The 24,408-nt window shown below is 39.4% G+C and overlaps 1 protein-coding gene across 18 annotated transcripts in view; it reads right to left on the reverse strand.

Annotated features, from left to right (window-relative positions):
• The window catches only part of PCDH15 (protocadherin related 15), a 609,044-nt gene that overhangs the window by 351,876 nt on the left and 232,760 nt on the right, over nt 1-24,408 (reverse strand). The window contains exon 1 of one of the 18 annotated variants that reach the window (XM_083441359.1): nt 1,724-1,845. The exons of the other annotated variants lie outside the window; for them this stretch is intronic. The gene's annotated coding sequence lies outside the window, so the exon portion shown is untranslated. Of the gene's footprint in view, nt 1-1,723; nt 1,846-24,408 lie in introns of those variants that run through there. 18 annotated transcript variants of the gene reach the window in all.

The following is a 24,408-nucleotide window of genomic DNA, read 5'->3' on the forward strand; positions in this document are numbered from 1 at the left end:
CTGCTGCACCCTGCGCTGATTATAGTGCACTTCTGGAATATGGCTCAGAGCCTTTTCAGGATCTGTCATGGGTAGAAGGCATTGCAATAGCAGGACAAGAGACAATGCTGAATCAGTTCAGATCTGGCAAGTTTGGAAACAGAAAGGCAAAAATGTACGCAAGAAGATTCAAAGGCCAGTGAAACACACAATCTCAAGCAAGCTGCTGACATGTCTTCTCCTTTACCTAGGCTATTGGTATTGCCTCTTCTCTTTCCTTCCATTGTCTCAGACTGGACCCTTTATGGGTTCATCCAGACTTCCTTTTGCACCACGCTTCCCATGGTGTTCAGGCCCATGTCTGAGCAGGGCTATTTTTCTTTTTCATTTTTTGTCCCACCACTTTCCCCAGGGAAACCCAATGTTTACTGCTGAATGGGAACAAACAGCAGTCTGCAGAAAACCCAAGAACCAAGTTCCAATTCTGCAGTTAACAGCAGGTTTTCCCAGAGAAAGCAGAGGGACAAAACAGAAACAAAAATGCTTGTATACAGACCTGCGCCTGTAAAGTGTGAAACAAGGGGAAATCTGGATGAACCATCGGATACCAACATCATTCGCTGCTCCTGTCAATCTGCTCTGGATTCTGGATCCAGGAGCTTTCCTTGGCCTTACCTTCAAAGCCCTCCACTTCCCTGCCCAGATTATCTCCTGACACATCCCCTTCTATGACCTTTACTCCTCCAGTTCCACCTTCTTCCAAAGATCTGCTGCTTCCTTAAAAGACCCTTCATTTTCACGCTTGTTGCCATGTATGTTTGGAACTACCTTCCAGAATGTGTGTTGAGATTCTATCCATTTTTACTACTTTCGGATCCCTCCTCAAAACTCATCTGCTTTTAAGTTTTTGGCACACCCTCTGAAACAATCACAGGTTCCTGCCTCCACTTTTTCTCTTCCTTTGTTGCTTCTTCTGTGTTGAATTTCAGATTGTAAGCTTCTTGGGGCAGGGACCTGCCCTCTTGTATTCTGTAAAATGTCACACACACTGCTGTTGTTTTCCAATATTATTATTATGAATACCAACAGCAACTGAGTTTATGGATAGTTATACCATAGTAAACATCCACCTGGAATGAAAGCACATTTATGAAAGTAAGCTTTTATTCCTCTCATCCTTAATCTGAATTTGAACTTGAGGTCAAATTGCAAAAGCCTACATGCATATGCTGTTTCAAAACCCTTGAATCCCAAGACTCTTTTAATAAAACTCTTATGAAGAAAGACCCTACTAAGTACTGGTAAAAGGAAGCAATGGGAGGAAAGGGGAGAAATGGATAATATGTTAAAACTGTTTTTAAAATAATCCTTATGCTTACCCACTATTTTAAACCATTCGGATGCCTGATTATTATTCATAAATTAACTGTTGGACTTTCAAATATATTCCAGAGGTTTGCATAATACACTACTGTACTATAATGAATTTTATTTTCTCGGAAGGTTTTGAACCATTAGAAATGAACTTCTGAGAAGCCAACGTCAATACTATCCTCAAGTTTAATAGGACAGAGCAGCAAATGTACTAGGGAAATTATTACAGCTAGGAGTAAAATTAATCCAGAAGTCAAATAAAGTTTTAATTCATTCTACTTTTGCTGGACTAATATGAGAAGAAGAAGAAAAAACAATAAGCTGAGATCTCAAACATATAAAAGAAAACTCAACTGAAGTTATTTCTAACCTGGATTAATTTCCACACGTGAAACAATGGCAGTCTTGGCTGAAGCATTGGCACTGAGTGGATCCTCACATGAACTCCACTCTGGATAAAGAAGGCATGAATTTGATAGTCCTGTTGTTCACACATAGGTATGGTAAGAAGAACTTAAAGCCCACTGTCTCTTAGCCACTTCCCTCTTCAAAGGCAAATCACACAAGATTAAATGAGGAACTCTCTAAGCAGTGCTGGGTCCTAAAGCCCAACAGCTTCAAGAAGCACTCGCTGTGCTATTTAATACAATTAGAAAGCAAAGCAAAACCAGATGATGTTGGAGTAACTGCATATCTCACCGGGTTGGGAAATTACATTTCATTCTATCCTTGCCTAAGCAAAGCATTTCTATTATTATTATCATTAGATAAAGTGAACACTCCTCAAAGTTTTTAGCCTTTAGGATTCTGTATTACATAAAAGACAGAATCTGGGCGTTGAAACAATTTGAGTTACCCAGTATGAATCTCATGCAGCAACAAGCTTGCACATTACTTAATTAATAAGCATATTTTGACCCACTGCTTATCCTATTATTTTAGAGCTGGGCACAATGCAATTAAAATGCAATCAATTCCAAGACAATTAAAAGAGCAGTTAAGAATCACAGCACATCTGTAAAAATTACAGAAGCGAAAACTATGGAGTCATGCCCCCCTCTTTAAAAGCACGTAGCGGGATACTATCACTAGCATCCTACAAAAGCCTAAGCATGTAGTTTTAGACACTACATGAATAGAACACATCACCTCCACTATATGTTGATAAAACTGCTACAGATTTTAATAGTGGCGGATTGTACCTTTGTGCGTGGCCAAGTGGCTCCCATTCCTGAGCACGCTTCCAGATTAATGATCACTAACATTCAAAGTATGAAAGAATCAAATAGCAGCCTTAAATTCCTTGGATATCACTTTCAGGCTATGGCATGGTAGAAACCTTATTTTTAAATCCCACCATTTCACCGGAGTGTACACAGCCAATCACATAATGCAGTTTGAGTCAAATATTTGGCAAGGGAGGCCTAAAATGACTGAATAGTCTTTGGGGAAACTTTCCAGACTTTTTGATCTGGGTGTTTGGCATAAATTTATGGTGGGCGTAAGTCCTAATTTACAGAAGACAGGACAGATAAACGGCCATAAGAAGGAAGATCAGGATCTTGAAGCTGTCCACCAGCAGTTAGCACCTGACAGAAGGCCCAACTTCCATCCATGGTGAGATGTATTAAATTGCTATTTAAATTACTGTGAAAATTTCTAACTTTGCATCTGTGCATATGTTAGCATGGGCACGTTTTATGCAAATCTGGTGTCCCCTTATTTGATGTTTCCTCTTTTTTGGATGGGGGATATATTTGTAAATTTGCGCCCATGCACTGATTGTTCTTTGGTTTTGTTTGTTTGTGGGGGAACAGTCTTCCAGGCTTAAGCATTTGCACCTTTGAAAATACTGTAATTACAGTTTTATCATACGGGGCAGCTAAAAAAAACAAAACGAAAAAAAGACCTCACTTCACAACTGCAAATGACTTTTAGCATTTTTCCCCCACCAGGAAAAGATCTATACTTGAAGCAGTACAAATCTTCCTATCCCTGAAGGGTTTAAATCTGCATGTGACTGAAGAAGATTACCATGAGGTTAAAAAAGGCACACTGCCTTATTCTGCTCACTCACACCTTAGCTTGCAAGTCAGCAAAGAAGCTTGAATTCCCACTCCAAGCGCCTTAAGCAACACTCTTATTTTAAAAAATAAACTTTTTATTCCCTTTACCATGCTCACTGATAAGACAAACAAATATGACAATGCAAACAATGATAAAAATATTTTGTTGGGGTGAGGGGTTGTGGTTACACAGCTTGTAAATGTGGTGCCTTGTGCATTGGGTGATAGATATATCCCTTAACGTTTAATGTGAAAATGTGGTTAAAATAAATAAGGTTTGACTGTGTGCATGCAGCTTACTTACACAGCAGCTATGGTCCTCGTCATCACACATATGAGCAAAATCATGTAACACCAGAGCATCCCCTAGAAAACTGGGTGGGGGGGGGGTAGAACAGTTTAAAACACAGTGAGGGACAACAACAGCTCTCAGTCTTCCTAGCTCAGTTGGTAGAGTGTGAGACTCTTAATCTCAGGGTTGTGGGTTCGAGCCCCATGTTGGGCAATGGATTCCAGCATTGCAGGGGTTGAACTAGATGACCCTTGTGGTTCCACTTTACAATTCTATGATTCCACACACTATGATTCTCTCCCTCACTGGATGATGCTTCAGTGCATCTGGCTGCTAAACAGAAGGTTGGTGGTTTCAGCCCACCCCGGAATGGCTGTGGGCAGGATTCCTGCATTATAGGATGACCATTGGGATCCATTCCAACTCTACAGCACCATGATTCTAAGATATGAGGACCAGGGGAATTGACCAGTAGCCAGAAGAAGTGCTTGGCTGTGGTTCAGATCCAGAGGTGGGCTGCATGGGCACATCTGCTGCTGATTTCTTTCTGAGGAACATGGTGATTCACAACTGCTACTGTTGCCTTTTGAGCTCGTCAAACATTTAAGAGTTTCAGAGTGTCTTTAATCCCATGGATAATCTTGAGGCGGAGTTCTATGGAGCAATCAAGCTCCACAATCAGATCATTTGCATATTTTATGGCTTGCTGGCTCATGCTCACCAATGTCATCTTCTCATTCTGAACTTGATCTGACCACTTCCTCCAGCTCTTCAACAGTCAATTCCTGTTGGCCCTCAGTTAGCTCTTCCACTTCTTTCTGGATGAGGTCAACAAAGCCATCACTACCCACTTGCCTGGTCATCTGCACAGTGTCCTTCACCTCAATGGCAATGCTTGGGAATCCCTTGAAATTGTGCACACCTTCCTTCCACAAGTTCCACCAGTGTTCATTCACTGCTCCACGCATCATTGCATCCACTGGAAGTGATGCATTGGGCAATGCTGAAAGACTTCCAGCATGCTGTGAGGTCAAGACCTGTACCAGCATCCATTGCATTGATCATCCAGGATAAGGTGAGTGTGATGGCCTGGGAATCGGATTCAGAGGCTGAACCTGAGGAATCCCAGCCTGCACAGGAGTCCCTGCCTCCAGGACCAGCTGAGCCGGGGCTGGGGCTTGAACCTGAAGGGCCCTCATCTGTGCCGGATCCTCAGGAGCAGACACCAGCTGAATCTGCTCTGGCTCTGGAGGTGATCAAGGACCCATTGCCTGCAGGTTCTCCACTCTCAGCCCCATCAGGGAAGGTGAGGATGCCTCTGGGTCCAGTAACCCTCCAGCCTCTTCTGAGCTGCAGAGGCTCAGGACAGAGAGGTGGAGGGAACTAAGCTCTTTTGGTACACGATGCTGCTATCCACAGGAACACACTTCCAGTTCATGTCTCCCTGCCACAAGTTCAGTGCCTTTTCTGTCTCCACCAAAGCCTTATCCCACTCCTGGCTGGTCACATGCTGTTAGTGTGGCACTTGCCACCACAGCCCCACAGTTCTCCTTCTCAAAAACCTTGATGACACAGATGTTGGACTTGTTCTAGCCAAATCTGCATGCCACAGCACCCACAGACGTGCCACATCTCAAGCAGTCCAGGACACTCAACTTCCAGTGTGGTAATCACCATCCACTTTTTTGGTTTCTCAGCAGCTGATGATCATCATAATGATGATGCCTTGCATTTTAGGGTCATTCTGCCGTCTGAAGCTCTGTCAACCACCTCCTCTGCATTCCAACCCCATCTGTTGGCTCTCCAAATCCCTCTGCAAAACTCTCAGGCCTTTTCCAATCCAATGTCTCGAACTGCCTCTTCCCTGTTTCCGCCCACGCATGCTATTTTCACACCATTTCCTTATTCCCCCCCCCCCACGTGTGTCTCATTTTTGCATAATTTTTACTTATTTATATTTATTTTTTGGGCAACGTGCATTTGTTAAATAAGCAAGTTTCCTTTATTTTGCTTAATACTTTTTGCTTATTCTCTTGCTAAACTAAACACTTTTTCTTTTTTAAAAAATAACAAAACATGCACTGTTACATGAAAGTTTGGTAAAGAGTCAAGAAGCTGTCATGCCTCAGGAGAAACAATGTAGGAAGATAGACTGAAAGTTAATGGAAACCAAAAATATCCACAAAAACCCTCTTTGAAGACTTTTAAGTTCCCCCAATTTCATTTTTTTCATGTCAATTCAAGTCCAGTGGGTACTAAAATTAAAACAAAACTGATTCATTAAAAAAAAAGGCAGAGAGAGGAAGGAGTCCCCTCCGTCACGCTGCCTTTTATGTCATACAGATAAGTTAGGCATGAGAGCTGTGTTAGGATGGTCCAAGATTTCCCTGAAGAGTGTATGTTAATCAGATACTCTTTTATCCTACATTCCTTTTACCTCTCTCTTGAGGTGCACAAATGCACTGAAACGAACTGTTGGAGGTAAAAAGAGAGGCATATATAATGCTTAGGACAAATAGGCCATCGGACTGAAATAAAACATATCCTGTAAGAGTCATCTGCTTCCCAAGACTTCAAAGTGCATTTGAAGGGTCCTGGATAAGGAAAATATCCTGGAAATTTGGGGAGAAGTGAAAATATAAGATGAGCAAAATTTCATGCATTCCTAATAGGACCCACAAAGACACCAGTGCAGGACTATTCTGTGTGTGGCGGCTGACTCTTGTCAACACTACATGAACAAACCCACTGTGTACTGGGCAAAGCTGATATAATCTGGAACTAGTGTTGCTATTGAATTTTCATAAAAGTGACTATTCATGGTGAATTTGGACATTCTTACATGGAAGATGCACCTACGCAATTCTGAGGGAAGGAAAGGGAATTTAGGCAACACTAATGAGACATTCTTAGGGACATTTTCTGCCAACCTTTTTAATCAAAATTTAGATATACAGGAGGAAGACAGTAAGGTACAGTGAATGTTGGTCTTTGAACACATACATATCTGCACTCATCCACTAAGAAGCTCACTGTGTGACCTTGGGCTAGTCACTTATCTCTCAGCCTATTGGGATAATGTATGCCACTCTAATAAAATGGGATAATGTATGCCACTCTAAGATCCTAGATGGTATAAAAATAATAAATAGGCCAATTCTTCAAACTGTCCTTGACGAATTGAAGAATGAATGTAGGGAAAATAAACTCTGATTTAATTACACCTATAAACAGTTGATCTATTTGAGTCTCAATAGGTCTCAGTTTCTCTCTTCACTGAGTTTTGGAAGGTAGCTAAAACTCTGCTTTAGTAAAACTACTTCAACATCTGGCTGAAAATAGTCCACTACATAAATTAAAATGTTTATCAGTATTAATAAGTTAATGTCATGGACATTGAAAAAAATGCCTGCTGAAGTGGAATGTCTATCATCAGGAAAGCAGTGACTGGGAAGGTGTGAAATCTGGATAAGTTAAGTCAATGTTTATTAGACACTCTTGCCAATGAAGCTCTCAATTGATGAAATGGACAATGAGCTGATGTCTTTAGTCTTATTAATCTACAGATAAACAAAATCAGCAAAATGCAATGAAATCAAGGCCACTGATATTGCACTTCAAAATAAATAAGAATAGGAACCTGAAAAAGCAGGCTCCCCAAAACATCAGCTGAGCAATATGCAATTTACATGATGTATACTTAACTTATAGTACTCTGCAAAAATGTGGTATGAAACTTATACATTGGGAATTATTGAGGTTTATTTAAGATATTTCCACATCCTTTCACTATCAGTTCAAATTGGATAGTAATTTATTAACAAGATGCAAAGGAAATATTTCTATGCTGCAGTAATTAATAATATTTTATTACAAAACATCTATCTGGAGAAGCTGTTTGTGTGATAAGAGCTCTCATAAGACATGGCTGTTTTTAACTATAAGTTTTCAACTGCCTTGTACTGGGAACAAATCCCTTGTTGTCAAGAGTTGTGATGTCAACTATGTGCCACAAATCAGATGAAAACATACACAAAGGTTTATGCTTCACTGTCTGTTTTATATTCTCCACTTTCCATTTTCTCCTGTGCATTATAGCTCTCACGTGCCTGCAAATTTCACCAGCTTCTGCCTTAAGGGAAAAGGGTTACAGCATTTTTTAGATTTTAGATTTCCCTTAAGGGGAATACAGAGCTTTGTTTTATAGAGTACAGCTTGTTACCTGAATCACAAATTAAAGTAGACTGAGGACATTTTTCAAAAAGGACAGCTATGGATACAAGGTGGATTTAGGGCGCCATGCACACCCCTATTTTAAGCATGCCAGAAAAATACTGCCAGGCATCCAGAAGATAGGGGAGTGACTCTAGTTTAGTGGTAGAACACTTGTTTTCAGAATTGCAAAGTTGAAAGGGATTCTGAGGGGCATCTCCTCTCAGTCTCCTCTTCACCAGGCTAAACATACCCAACTCCCTTCACTGTTCCTCGTAAGACATTGTTTCCACACCCTTTATCATCTTGGTCTCACTCTCCTGAACACATTCCAGCTTGTCAAGATCCTTCTTAAATTGTGGTGCCCAGAACTGGACACAGTATTCCAGGTGTGGACTAGCCAAGGCAGGATAGAGTGAGACTATTTCTCTAATGTGTTTCAAATTTGCAGTTTGGTACCTTCTAACTCTACCTTACTTTACAACAAGTCTAGATGTTATGTCTGCTACACATACACAAGCTGTATATGAAGGACAACTAATAAAGATTGTGTCTACCTACAACTTAAATCAATGACACAGAAACTTAAGATACAACAGCACCAACTTCTATCCAACTTATATTGTGAGTCAATCTGAAACAATGATGGAAAACCTTTGACATTCTAGACAATGCTGGACTACAGTTCCCATAACCCCTTACCATTAGCCCCTGGGGCTTACTGGAGTTAAAAGTCAACAATATTTGGATGTCCACAGGTACCCCACTCCACTTCTGAACAGTAAATATGGTGTGCTTGCATATGTGTCTCTGTGTAGAACTCACTATTGAGATGCCAATTCCCTTGGTGCCATGACCTTGACAGTAATTAACAAGATTTTCAATGATCAATCTGATCCAATGGGTCAGCATATCCTGTTATGTTCAATTAGTCTTATTTCTGTAATTGGCAAAAATTATGCTAGGCTTTTATGGAATCAAGTTTTGGAATGGATGAAGTAAACATTCTGGAAGATGAACAAATTGGCATTAGATCAGGCCAATCAGCCATAGATCATGGTTTCCACTTGTCCCATCTTGCAGAAAGCACTCAAATCCAAAGGCTTTTTGAAATGAATATGTTATGGGCAGGGTTGGAGACATTGGTCATTGATAGCAGACTTCTGTTTTCAATCTGGAATTTTTATAGCCAAGCTGAAATGCAGGCAGACAAGCGCGACACTTTTGTGATTCAATTTTAACCACGAGAGTAGTGTGTAAAGGGTATGAAATACCTCTGCTTTTATTCATTTTGTAGTGACCTTGGTAGTATATTATTATTATTCATTATACAGTAGTACTAATTATTATTATTTGTTTTCACAAAAGTAACTCAAAGTGATTTATAGAAAGATTCTGTCTGAGAGCCTTGAACTTTTGGATTTGGCTATACTGTTTTCAGATCACAGGGTTCTTCGGTCACCTATGTAAAAATAAATAAATTTATGTTTCTGCATGGATGAAATTGTTTAGGCCTAAGATATATACTAGATCTGCTTCCCTGCCCCCGGTCCCAATGATGACGGCTAAACAGAAAAAAATCATTCAGAGAGCTATGGATGTAGACTTTAAAGCATTTAGTCTCTAGGAAGTAATATATTTATTTATAGATATGAATACCAATTAAGAAATGAAAATGAATATATATATATGTAGAAATATGAAATATTCCTTGCTGCCTATTTTGCTGAGTGATTTTATTGTACTGAACCTTTCAGAATTTTGTCTATATGCCAATAAAGGTTTGAGATTGAGATATTTCTTGTTAGGATTCATCAGTGCTTACCTTTGCTCCGTATTTCAAGCCACAGATCTGTGTTTTAAAGCTCCCTGTTTGAGCAGTTTTTCTTTCTTTTTGCTCTGCCGCTTTCCCCAAGAAAACCCACTCTTTACCACTGAATCAGAGCAAATGGAAATCTCCTGCAAATCTAAATTGTAATTTGCTCCGATTCAGTCATAAAGATCAGATTTTCCTGGAGAAAGTGGCGGGGGTGGGGGTGGGAAGCAATCAGACACAGAACGGAAAAATGCGGACCTGTGCCTAGAAGATGCAAGGCAAAAGGAAAGTGTGGGCAAGCCTTTAGAGACTTAACATTATGACAGGGGTTCAAGGTTTTATCTTCTGTAGTATTGCAAGGAAGAATTCAATGGTATCCTTTTCAATCCTTGTGAGACTAGAGAAGTTGAGTCTGTCACACATGTCTTATCGTACAGAGTCTGTCATGTAGAAATTAGATCAAAATTGATGTTAGATTTAAGGAAATCCTTGAATTATTGAATTGGATGTCTTATTTCTGCAAATCACAAATAGCCGATTGGGGCTTTAAAAAAAAATAATGTAAATGCAATGTGAGTAAAATTTGGAAAAAAAATTATTTAATGTTTTCAATTGATTTTTCATTTACATCATGCTGGTTTGGTATTATAACAGATATCTGATTTGATTTTACCAACGCCAAGAGCTATTTTTAATCCTGTAACCACCAGTTTTGCTGCATTGAGGCTGGTGTCTCTTCCGCCAAGGCAAGGCTTTTCAGTTATGTCATCACAGTATTTAATTAATATAATTTAAGAATTTTAATCAAAATCCACATGCCACAAATACAGCTCATTTGCTCTCTAATAACTTCATTTTGGAATCAAAATTTAACACTGAAATGTTTCAATAATCTTTGTTTTCCTAAGTCTGAAGGGTAACTGCTCAATTGAACTCATCTTGCAACGCTTACTATCCATAAAATATGTTAACTTTCATTCTGTAATATCTTGCACCTTCCTTTGGGAAGGCAATCACCATTGCCATCAGAGAGATAAGTTCCTGCTTGCATAAGCAGAAGCTTCTGTGACTGGTGTTTTGATGGCAAAGAATATATTACTTACTGCTGATTACCTTTGCATATAGCTTTGCTATTCACTTCTTGGAACCCATCGCATTTCCTTCTATAATGCTATTTTATGGACCACTGTGTACACAAATCAAAGATTCAATGGTGATGTAGAAAGAATGAACGTTGACTTCCTCCTATTGGAAAATAGGTTTGTTGTTGGGCTTTTCTCTTCCCTTTGAGGATATGACAGTTTCTTTTCTATGAAGTACAATGATGCTGATGGAAAAATAAATCTACCAAAGCCAATATGCAATAAAGTCAGACATAGCAAGAGATCACGCATATGACCCCCCAAAATGTGCTGGGTAGTCATCTATCTATCTATCTATCTATCTATCTATCTATAGTGGTACCTCGGGTTACATACGCTTCAGGTTACAGACTCCGTTAATCCAGAAATAGTACCTCGGGTTCTTTGCTTCAGGATGAGAACAGAAATCGTGTGGCGGCAGTGTGGTGGCAGCAGGAGGCCCCATTAGCGAAAGTGGTACTTCAGGTTAAGAACAGTTTCAAGTTAAGAACAGACTTCTGGAACGAATTAAGTTCTTAACCCGAGGTACCACTGTATATCATATTGAACTCAGGGCAGAGTACACAAAAAATCAATTAGTAACAATGATTTCATTAGCAATCAGAAGAGATGAAAGCGCATGTGCGCGCGTGCGCGCGCACACACACACAACCCCTTACAACAATAGAGTGACTTGTTCTCTCAGAATGAAATATTCAGCTACATAATAAATGCCTGAGAGAGCAACCAGGTCTTAGTCTAGCACTGAAATAAAAAATAAATTTGGCACCAGATGTTCCTCACAGGGGTGGGCATTCCACAATCGGGGAACTAACAGGGAGCAGCACTTTCAACCACATATGTTAGAGCAGCCTTCCACAACTCCTATGCAGTGGTACCTCGCAAGACGAATGCCTCGCAAGACGAAAAACTCGCAAGACGAAAGAGTTTTTCGTTTTCTGAGTTGCTTCGCAAGACGAATTTCCCTATGGGCTTGCTTCGCAAGATGAAAACGTATGGCGCCTTTCTTTAAAAACCGTCAATGCATTCCTATGGGAAACCATCAATACACAGTGGTGCTTCGCAAGATGAAAAAATTCACAAGACGAAAAAACTCACAGAACGAATTAATTTTGTCTTGCGAGGCACCACTGTGTCTTCCAGTTGTTCTGGACTTGAGCTTCCATCAGCCCTGGTTACAGGCCGTGCTGGTTGGGGTTGATGGATAATTTTATTTGTATGCCACCTTTCCATAGCTCAAACCATGCTCAAGGCCACTTACAACATGGAAAGAATACACAATGACATAACAAAGTAGTCATAATCAATCAATAAAGCATTAAAAAATACACAATCAAACTGAACAATTTCCATATAAATCACAAGAAGTTCTAAAATAAAGACACCCCAAAAATAAAACCCAGCAGCAACAGCAATAACCCCTGCCAACAATCCCTCACAAAACAATACACCAGCCCAAGAATCTGTTCAGAAGTCTCAGCTTTTGTAGCTGGAGTCAGTCTGGGCAGTGCCCTCCCAGGCTGGGTGGAAAAGGCCTGCAAGGCAGGGAGCAGGTCTTCCATGACTTACAGTCAACAACATCTGGAGTCCACCGTATTGACCACCCCTGTAGTATAGCTACAGATGGAGATCACTGATGTTTTCACATTCTGATGGTGGACTTCCTGGAAGCATCTGTCTGTCACTTTGGAAAACATGAAGTTAGACTAGATAATCATCAATGGGGTCAGCTAACTGCATGTTCAGATATATTAGTAAATAGAAGAGAGTTACAAATCTACGTGGACATGACTATGGGTTTGCTTTCGTGCACTCTGACTAGGATGACCAGAAAGAAAGGAGACAGTACTCTGGTATTATCAGTAGTTGCAGAACAGATTGAATTTGTATGGAAGAGTGATTTCCCTCCTCAATAATTTCTATGCTTTAAATGTAACTATGTTTCCCCCTTTTTCCATACATGTTACTGGAGATTTCCATGCACACTGCTGCCTACAGTTGAAGACAAAACACTGATATAGGGCTGGTTTGCACTTTATATTTTGCTTTGGAGGATAACCACCTGCTTGGGTGAATGTTAGTAGCAGGGTATATTAAAGGGGGGGAAAGTCACCTTTATTTGCAAGGGATTTTTTTTCAGCAGTTCAAATTCTCTGAAAAAGAGATGAGAGAGAGGAAAATGAATATTGATATGTATGAGGGATGGAAGTGAGGTTTTTTGCACAGAGGAGCTCTCTTGAAACCAGCCATTCTTTCTATTTGCTCCTGTTTATGAAGCTTCCTGTCCTTTGCCAGTGACATTCAGGAGTTTCAGTTTTTGCAGTGTGAAAAGTAAACCTTTTGGTCAGGTTATTTGCCAAAAGAATAGGTTAAATTGTGCTGTGCTGTGAAGTATACAGCTCATGCAGTTTGACAGGAGTGATATTTGTCTTTTTCATTTGTGCCATCAGCTTATGAAATTGGTCCAGACATAGTCAACAGAAACTACAAATTCATTCTTTTAGTTATTCACACAAGTTACAGAGCAAATTTGATTTGTATTTCAGTATTTATGTTCCATTACAAACGAATCAGAATAAAAATATATTCATTGTATCATGTTATATACTGTGGCTTATATAACTCCTAATATGGTGTGCTATAATTTCATCAATTCTTTTTATTCCTTTGTAAGTTGATTTTTTTTAAAAAAGAATCTACTGCACACAAAAAATACAAATTAGTTTGAATTTTATGACTGCTACCATGAAAAAAGCAACTTTTGAAATAAATTCATTTGGTTCAATCCTCCTCCTGCAACATGATCACAAATGAAACTGCTCTTAACATTTGATTTCTTGCTGATGTGGATTAGGGTAATACAGTTATTCTCCTCTTTGAAGTAAATTAAGGAGAACCATAGAAATCAATAAAATAATTAATTATATGGAGATCAGGAACTTTTGCATAAACAATTCCTATAGTTCAGCAGAGAGCTATAGTTTCAACATAAAACTAATTTATTCTTGGCAGAAAACTTGGTTCTCTCTCTCCATAAACAAATGCATGCTGTTCAATTCAATAAATTATAAGACTTGGCATTCTTATTGCAAGTGCTTACACTTTCTGTATCCACTGAGACAATGAATTTAGGGCAACGACAATATGGGGGAAATAAGAGGACTTTTATGTTAGTGCATGTTAGGCATGCAGACAAAAAGGACAAGAAAGGTTTGACATAGGTGTGCTTGTTTTACACCGGCAGCTGGTTAAGTGTGAGCCAGCAAACTTGTGAGTGAGTCAGTCAGAGAGTGACTCAACACAATATAAAGTTTAAATACTCTGGTGTTTGTAGCAAGTTTGCCTTGGTCCCTGTTCCTTGGCTAGAACCTAATCTGTGTTGGAATGGTGCAAGAAGGACACGTTGCTGGAAAGACCCTTTATTACTGTTGCTGTAAGCTGTCTGTCTGTCCTTTGGCTGATTAATATCTTATATCCCATTTAAATGTGTTTATGGGAGGAGATCAGGAGGTTTATTCCTGTGTGTTTTTTTGTTCCATCATGCATTTTGTGTTTTTACATTGAATTTTATATTGTGAACCGCTGTGAGATCTATGGAAGGAGGATGGTATACAAATTTAATAAATACAGTCGTTCCTTGGTTTTACGACAGCTTAGTTCTCAAACCTTTTGGCTGCTGAATGCCGCAAACCCAGAAGTGACTGTTCCAGTTTGCGAGCTATTTTTGGAAGCCAAATGTCCAACGGGGTTTCCACAGCCAATCAGAAGCCACACTTTGGTTTCTGAATGTGTTGGAAGTCGTACGGACTTCCGGAATGGATTCTGTTTGACTTCCAAGGTACGACTGTAATAGTAATAACAGTAGGACTTGCTTCATGTGTCTACACTATGTAAGAGGTGGACATCAGCGGCAAAGTGCAGGGTGTTCCCCAGAACTGCTTCAAAGTTATCAAACAGTCTCATCAAATGAGTTCAAACCTGTATTGATCTTCAGGGAAGATGTAAAGCCTACTGCTGCTGGGAGTGCACCATTTATATCCAATTACTCTCTGTGATTTTGTTAGGGTGGGGATGAAATCGTCTTTTATTTTTTCTTTATTGGAAGTAGCCTTGAACGTTGAAGAGAGGCAACTCAAATTAAATAAATATTAATGTGAAAACAAGTGATCAGTGGAGTTGCAATTGTTATCCATTGCAAGGCCTTATACCAGTGGCAGGCAATTTCTGGAGATCCTCTCTAGAGCAACAGCATTCTGGGGAGAAAAGTTATGTGACAAATACACCAACTGACTCGAGAACAGAACCTTTCATCAGAACGAAACAAGAGAACCAACTTCCATTCACATATACGCAACTGTCATGCCTACAGTACAGCTTCACAGAGAATCATTTTCAGAGAGAAACACCTGAAATAATCATTCTAAATAAAACATGTCTTCCGTTCGTTGTGCATCATTTGGTTTCATAGTCTTCAGGGAAAATTGCACAAGTAAAAGCAGGCTGCCAACTGACAACTTGGCAGTGAAAATAATTGGCATCAGACTTTAAGGTACACGGATTGTGTGACAAACACTAGTACAGCATATATTAATGAATAAGTCTAACAATCAAATCAATCTGTTGCCATCAGACCTGCAGGCCAGACTATTACCATTTATTTTCAAACATAAGCATTTGGTGCTGAGTGCCAACTGCTGTGTCTATTATGGCAAAATGTGTGCATTATTACTTAAGGGTGGTATAGGGGGAAATGATTTTCACTTACCACTAAATTTTATGCTTGGCAGTTCAAATTGATCTGATATGCTTTAGATGAGTAATGTTCATTTATTTCAATTTCTAACCTCCCACATCTTTGGGGCTCACACGAAACAAAAACCGCCTGAAAGAATTGTTTCCACTTATTTCAAAACCTGTGTGACTGTAGAATACCTATAATATCTAATTGCTCATTTAATTGCATTTCCAATTATTGTAATGGAATTCTTAGAGCGATTTACAAAATACTTTAAAAACAGATTCAGAGTTTCTTGCAAAAAAACAGTAACACAGAACATGTAACAAAGATCAAACAGACTAAAACTAGCAACAAATTAAAAACACCAGAGGAAATAAAAAGGCTTCAAATAGATATCAAGACAAGGCAAAATTGAAGTGGTTTGATTTTGCATAGATTTAGATGAAGAGCTGAGAACGGTGCAATGAAACACCCAACCTTGGATGCTGAAACCACCGCAGAATTATTATTTTTCTGATTACTGTAAAGTATCATGTGAATGTGCGGTACGCATGCCAAGAGCTTAAACCTATGAAATCTGGATTAGGCTACAAGACAGACAGAGAGTTAAACCCTCACCACATGTTTGCGATATGCCAGAGCATATGTTGAACTACTGATCAGCATGCCAAAAATACTGCTCACTCCATGCTGTCTTCATGATATCACTTGCCAGTTTATCCCAATCTACGTTCTGTAAGAATTCTTTTTGAGCATTTGTTTAAAACTTATTTCTTCATTTATTTATTTTTTAAAAGATCCAGAACATTTACAACCAGATCTTAACATACAATAGAGGAACTACAGTTAATAAGAAACAACTTTTAATGCTAAAAAGGATTGCAACACAAAGTGAAAACCCACCGGATAGTAAAGGTAAGAGGTAAAGGACCCCTGGATGGTTAAGTCCAGTCAAAGGTGACTCTGGGGTTGTAGCACTCATCTCGCTTTCAGGCCAAGAGAGCCGGTGTGTGTCCACAGACAGCTTTCTGGGTCGTGTGGCCAGCATGACTAAACTGCTTCTGGCACAACAGGACACTGTGACAGAAACCAGAGTGCACGGAAACACCGTTTAGCTTCCTGCCACAGCAGTACCTATTTATCTACTTGCACTGGTGTGCTTTCAAACTGCTAGGTTGACAGGAGCTGGAGAGAGGAATGGGAGCTCACTCCATTGTGGGGATTCGAAACGCTGACCTTCCAATCAGCAAGCCCAAGAGGCTCAGTGGTTTAGACCAGATAGTAAATACACCTGGTGCCTATACGACATCAACACTGGATTCTGGCTAAAAGCATGGGGAAAGAAGCAGAGGAAACACCCTTTACGTTATATATTTCTTTATACCCCACTTTTTCCCTTAAGGTGGCTTACAGATAAAAAATAAGAACAGCTAAAAACAGAGAAAAGCCCTTCTCTCCCTGATTGCCATCTATTACAGTTCAGACGGCAAAGGCACCTGGAGGAGAACTTCAAAGATGACAGTGGTGAACCAGCAGGTTGATGTGGAGGCAAAAGCTAGGCTACTTAACACACACACACACAGAGAGAGAGAGAGAGAGAGAGAGAGAGAGAGAGAGTTGCAGGAACATTCATCCCCCAGTAAAGCATTTGACAACTTTCAGTGCTGTCTTTGTGCTATGAAGGAAAGAAGAAATACAGTTGGTACCTATCTGAAGGGTAATTTTACATTGGCATCTAGCCTAGCCTGGAGATTGCTGATGGGTTGAATTTCTCTTGTTGGCTCACAATTTGGGTAGGCCCAGCCTTATTCCAGTCCAATATGATCATTTTTCACAACAGAGCACCAAAAATTGCATGTTGATGATGCGTGGGGTGATGATACAGTTTTATGCTGAATGTTTACAGAATATTTTACTGCTAAACCCATTTTCCTGGAATAAATGCAGCTCGAACCTGACTCGATCAAGCTGTGTGATATTCTGCTCAGTGTATATTTGCATGTACATCACCAAGTACTCATTATGTACGGATATGACTTATGGTTCCACACTTCAGTTTATAAAGATAACCACCTCAAGTTCTAAGGTATAATTTATCTTTTCATAGAAAGGTGCCTTATACTAAGTCAGCCCTTTGGTCCATCTAGTTCAGAATTGTCTATTGCCAATGACTCTCTAGGGTATCCTACAGGAGTTTTTCCCAGTCCCACCTCAAGACTTGGGGCAATATGCTGTCCCACTGAGATATGCCTCTTCCCCAAGGTATACCCATATGATACTGTGGCTATTTTTTTTAACTCTTTCCATTTAACTGCTATTTAATAACTCCCAATTATCTCTTATTTTCTTCTGTGTTAAAATTCATAAATTCCAAATCAAACTTGTAATATCTAATTTCCATTACAATCAACACAGCCCTTTTTAGTTTTGTCCTTCTCATCATTTTTCTTCACTTGATGTAACTTGCTGAAGTCCCTTGAAACCTAACTTAAGCATCTTTCAGGTCTGCCTTCCTTCCTACAGTTTATTTCAATGTTATAGGCCACTTAATATGTATAGACTATGCTGACAAACTTTTTCCTACTGCCTTTTCTGTTCACATGTTTTATTAAGCTTTTCATTAAATTTGTGATCCGTCTTGGACGGACCCCTGATGCTACCATCAGCTTTTAGAGTTCTGCTTGCCTCTGGGCAGAATTAAGGTATTCTCTACTTCATTCCACCCCACAGAAAAAGGGGTGGTTAACAGGCTCTCTGATATAGCAGAGGGAAGACTCCCACTGAGGAAACAGGGGAGGCTTATGAATAACCCATCCAAACATTTCTGAAGGCTTCCAGATCTAGAGAGCCCATGAAAAAAGATGTTCATGTGAGCAAATAACTTCCATTTCCAACAATATGACTCAGTACCACATTTAAGTGCAGTAAGAAATGAATGGTAATCTCTTGGGGATGCTTTCGTAGACTACTAAAAGGGATGCAATGGATAAACTCTTGCAAATGCAGAAGTCACTGGTGTTTATTTTCATAGCAGAACTCTTACTGACACAATGGTGAAACTGATATCAAGGATGCATTTCCTAACATGGGCAAGAGCTGAATATCTATTCTTCTCTTAGTTCTTAACAGGCCCAACCTACATTCCAATCGTTTTAGGAAGGCGTTGAATCAGCTCCCCACTTTTTGTTGTTGTTATTTGTGTAACACTGAATTCTTCTTCATGATCTTGATTCCACATTCTAATTTAAATGCGAATGAATTGCCAAACTTTTCCTATGTTTTGTAAAGGTAAAGGTAAAGGTACCCCTGCCCGTACAGGCCAGTCTTGACAGACTCTAGGGTTGTGCGCCCATCTCACTCAAGAGGCCGAGGGCCAGCGCTGTCCGGAGACACTTCCGGGTCACGTGGCCAGCGTGACAGAGCTGCATCTGGCGAGCCAGCGCAGCACACGGAAACGCCGTTTACCTTCCCACCGGTAAGCGGTTCCTATTTATCTACTTGCACCCGGGGGTGCTTTCAAACTGCTAGGCACCCCGCTGCGGGGATTCAAACCGCCGACCTTTCGATCAGCAAGCGCTAGGCACTGAGGCTTTTACCCACAGCGCCACCCGCGTCCCAATGTTTTGTAGCTATCCATTAAAATGTCTGTAAAGCCAGTGATATGAAGTGTTTAAATTCATGTCTAGATTATCTACCTGAGAGTTGTTTGAAGATGTGTAAAACTTGTTTTATTTTATTTATTATAATTATAATTATTTTATTATTATTATTGATACTAAAAAAAGAAAGAAATTATATGCCACCCTTCATCAAAAAACCAGAGGGCAGTTTGTGACACAGAACACAAATGTCAATAAATGACAAAATATCTATTCAATATAAAAATAAAAACAAGTTATATATAAGCACTATGTCGAGTGAGAAGCAGGGAAGTGAAGATCTTCCAAGGTGAGAGACTGGGAGAAGAAAAGAAAGCTCCCAGATGAGAGCTGGGAGGCTCGACACTTTCTGCGGGTGACAAGAGTTAAGAGCTCCCTCTTTCTGCTTTTGTTTTTATTTAGATTTGTTTCTTTTATCTTATTGCATTAAGGAAAAACTTCCATAACTGCTTATGGGGGAAAACAGTTATAGAAACAGAATTATAATAATAAGAAAGATATAATTGAATACAGATTCTCAGAAAATACATATTATTGTAAGAGCAACAGCACAGGAGATAAGGGAAGAGAAAATTGGCACCAGGGTCCTCAAAATACAACAACAACAACAACAACAACAACAACAGTTGCACCATTACTGAATCTTCTCTCTGCTGAAAGTAGCTTTTAATCCAAGCCACACATACAAAATGACAGAGCCTCCTAGCTCTCACCTGGGAGCTTTCCTCTCCCAGTCTTTCATTCAGCGAGCTCTTCCCTGCCTCTCACTGAGGATTCTGATATCATCTATCTGCCATTTTCATAACCCCCAATGGTGTCTTAGAAGCGAGACATGGGAGGGGAAATTCCGTGTGGTGTCTCTCCTTCAAGGTCACTGTGCAGCAGGCTGCCTTTATCATTCCAGCCATAGTATCAGCTCTGTACAGAAACTCATTTATTTATTTAAAACATTCTACTCCCTCTTCAGCTTAGAAGGGAGTCCTTATACTTACAATATTAAAAAAAAGCAAACAAACCTTTAACATAAAATAAAAAGGATAGGGGTGGGTGGGAAGTAAACAGACACCATTTCTTAAAGGTACAAAGATCATTTGTGATGAAAACAGATTTGGGGAAGGACAAGTCAAAAGGAGCTTGTCTCTCAGCTGAACTGATGGTGCGGTGCTTGAAATTCCACTAACAGTGCCAGATATTCCAGGAAACACAACAGAATTTTGCGGTTTCTGAACAAATTTTACACATGCCTTTATTTCCCCTCAAAAAAAAAAAAAAAAAAAGGGAATGCGTTTTCTAAAAAAAAAAAACCATTGTTATTGGTGTATTTACTCAAGCCCCTGTGAAAGGCTGAAAGAAACGGTGAAACAGACAAACTGCCTCCACCCCAAAGCTTGGAACCTCTATTTAAGTTCTGCTCTGAAGAAATATATATATATATATATATATATATATATATATATATATATATATAGCCTTGGTTGAAGAGGTGAGGGGGAACAATGTTGGCAGTGACTGTGCCCTCTGCCCCTTCCATGTACAATTCTCCAAAGAAATGCAAGATGTAACACAGAACACACTATGTACTATCAAGACCTGTTGCGAAAGCTGCAAACAACACCAAAGAAACTGACAAGCTTGAGGCGGAATCCATTTCCATGGTGAAATAACTTTTTCTAATCATGCTACAGAGTTAGAGTAAGGCTTCTCAGCATCAGTGATATCTGCTCTTAGCGTCCTTTGCACACAAATCTGCCAGTTTGTGCAAAGCATCCAGGCACAAATAATTGGTTTCTCGGAGGAGTGTGGACATCAGCTTATGTATCCAGAAAACTTCCAAATAATTGTTTTTATTACCTTTATGAAAACTAAACTAAACAGATATTTGCCCACTCAGTGGATCTACAATATCAATGTCAGAAATGAAAACTGGTGGATTACTGCAGTATACCTAGTTGTTTAGTTGTAAAAATAAGGCTTTTAAAACAAACAAAGCTTAAACATAGGAAAAATAACAGCTGCATTTTGTTTAGAGGTCTGAAAGTTTAAGGTACTAATTAAAAGGATTATGGGGTGTGATGAATGCTTACCTGAACAGTGGATAATCTTATTCCGCCAGGTCTTAAATAGTCCCATAAACTTAGAAAGAGCTTAAAGCAAATGTTCACCTTACCTTTAATCTATAGTGACCCAAATAAAACTTCATTTATTTGCCCTACCACACAACATTTGCTTATCTAAACAATTCTATGATAAGCAAATAGTTTCTTATACAGGCATAGTAAGACTGAGCAAAAAATGTCCTGTTGTCTCACATTCAGATGCAAAAGAAGATCTTTCAGATGCAATGAGTGTTTTATTCTACTCTGGAATCCTTTCTCAGTAGGACAAGAGTAGGTAGCTCACTTAGCAATTTACCAATTTTTTTTTAGGATAACAAAACGTTTTGAATAGTGCGAACCTAGATACTGCCTTAAAATACATATCCAGCTCCCAGAGAGCATCTGCTAAGGACTCTCTTGTTTAGAGCTTGAAAAACAATTTAAACAAATAAGCAGCATCAAATAAATAAATAATTTTTCAGTTAGCATCAATATTTCTGGCACCAGTCATGCATATAGCTGGATAAATATCTGACATTCCCATTGATGGCAAGCATAGCATAAAAAAAATGTATTCACATCTCTGCTCTTTTTTTTTTTTTGGTATTATGTCTGTCATTACTTCTTGATAAGAGCACAACCTCATCCCCAGCCAGTGAATGTGTTGGGTTGTGTGGGTTTTTTTTTGGGGGGGGGGGGAAGCTTCAATGTAATATTACAAATTTATATACTGATAATTAAACTGATTTTTCCCCATTTTGTAAATCAAATCTAACCACCACTTTTACTTAGTTTGTATCAGATGCCTAATGATGACAACAACAGGCAAGCAGGAGCAGCATAGTAGGCTGGAGGAGAAAAGCCGTGAGATTTAAAGCTGTATTTGTCAGGCTTCATTATTTTTGATGGGGCCTGGCAGTGCCAGGGTCAGAGGTGCTTGAAAACAGCAGTGGGAAAGAGAAGCAGACAACATACTTAGTGAGCCAATAACAAGGTACATGCTTCCACAATCTGCACATTTAGCAGGGCTTTGCTAATAAAACAGACCATGCCTTCTGCCCCTCCCTGGCAAAAAGTTTGCTTTTACTTTACATGGATTGATCATCAGCCTTCATCTCTGCCACTGACACTAGCTTCCTCTTTTCAGGTCCCCTGCAAATGGCCCCCAGGGCAAAAACTGGAGAGGACAGAACTGAAATACATTGGAATGATGTTTCCACAACCCACAATGTGGTGAGAATACTTGATTTGTGTTTTGTGAAGACTAAAAAAATGAGATTAGATCCAGAGAAGGCAGTGTTTGATGGCAGTCTGTAGCTAAGAAGGTCTGGGCTGAGCTACAAAATGGATGGGAATGAAACTGCTTTGTAATCTAATATGTGCTGCCGTGAGTTTCCTTGGTAAGTGCTAGGTACTTAGAGTCTGTGGGTTATAAATGTGCAGTGTTCTTGTGTGCTCCCGTCTTCCTTAAACAGCAAGAAATTCCAAAACCAGCACAGCATAACACATGTTAGAGGGAAGGAAAACAAGAGACATGAGTTGCTATTCCACCAAGAATTCAGAGTAGAACCACTGGAATGAATGGATCTGAGACACATTCATTCATTCATTTCAATGGACCTACTGAATGCCACCCCACTGGTGGTGGTGGTTCTTAGTAATTGGTTCTTGCTTTAGGCAAACCATGAATGAAGGTTAGGCAAACCAGATGAAGGCGGGAATTCCTTTTCCAATGATGCAGCAATGCTTTTTAATGTGCTGGCCTTAGAAATGGAAGGCATCACTTGCACTGAGCCTCAGGCAGCAAAATATCTTGAACTGGCACTGCATAACAATACTATTAGCTATCTATCTATCATCTATCGATCCTCTATCTTTCTATCATCTATCCTTCTCTGAGAAAATGCATGCTCTTAAGAGTGTCGGAAGGGACCACAAGGGTCTTCTAGGCCAACCCTCTGACGTGCAGGAATCTTTCGCCCAACATGAGACTCAAGCCCAGTGTTCTTTTCTGTGCTGCCAGGCTGATCCAGACAATTAAATAATAATTTTAAAATTATGTTATAGTTAGTGGGCTGCAGTTTAGATTTTTATGTGGTTTTCACTGTACACGTATCTGTTGTACACCAGTGTGGTCTTTTTTAATGAAAGGATGGTATACAAGCATTAAACAAGTAAATTAGCAAGAAGAATTCTGGTCATGGAACACTCCTACTGGTGGAAGCAGGAAGGTAACTTTCACTTATTTCCCCTTCCCTCTTGTGTCATTCCCACATAATCTGTTCTGGAATGTTAAATCACCTTCTGGAATAGTGTTGGGCGGGAGACTGGAGGGCAAATCTGGAAAACTGCCTCCCCCCTCCCACTAGCAGGATTTTCTTTTGAACCAGAATCCTTTAATGAATGGAAAGATCACTGTCTGTATACAGAAGTCATTGAGAATTAGCAGGTGTGTGTTTTATTACTTTGCTTATTGATTCCTTTGCAGTTGCTTCCTCATTGAGCATATCCACAAGAACACAGTAAAGCATTTTTAAAATGCTAATTCCACCAGTAACATTTCAATCATTTTCAAGTCTATTTTATCACACAATTACTGAGCACTAAAGTAAGGAAAAGCATAGTGTTGTTTTTTGTTGTTGCTACAGTAAACTTTCTGAGGTTGATTAAAGATTTCTGAACATCTTTTCAGGCTTCTTCAAACATTGTATGCACCTATATATTGGGAAGATGTTCTTTGTGGTTTATCCCTAGTTAATCTACCTGATTTACTGTTGCGGGGATTTCAAAGAAAGAGGAAACCCAGATCAGTGAGGTGAATAATTTTGTCATTTAAAAATGCTGCAAGCCACAAAAATAAGTCTGTTAACACTAGAAAAATTACATTTCTACATATGCCTGAATTAGATTTTAAATGAATGCTGAATCCCTTGCATTTTTATTATTTCACTCCAACTGCAGAGCAAATAGATCTGACAGTATATCCAAGGATGCACTGGTTGTCAATCTTTTTGCTTCTGTGGAAGAGGAATTT

The sequence above is a fragment of the Podarcis tiliguerta genome (genome assembly GCF_965153285.1).
Source record: "Podarcis tiliguerta genome assembly, chromosome: 5".
In the NCBI taxonomy this organism is placed as follows: domain Eukaryota; kingdom Metazoa; phylum Chordata; class Lepidosauria; order Squamata; family Lacertidae; genus Podarcis; species Podarcis tiliguerta.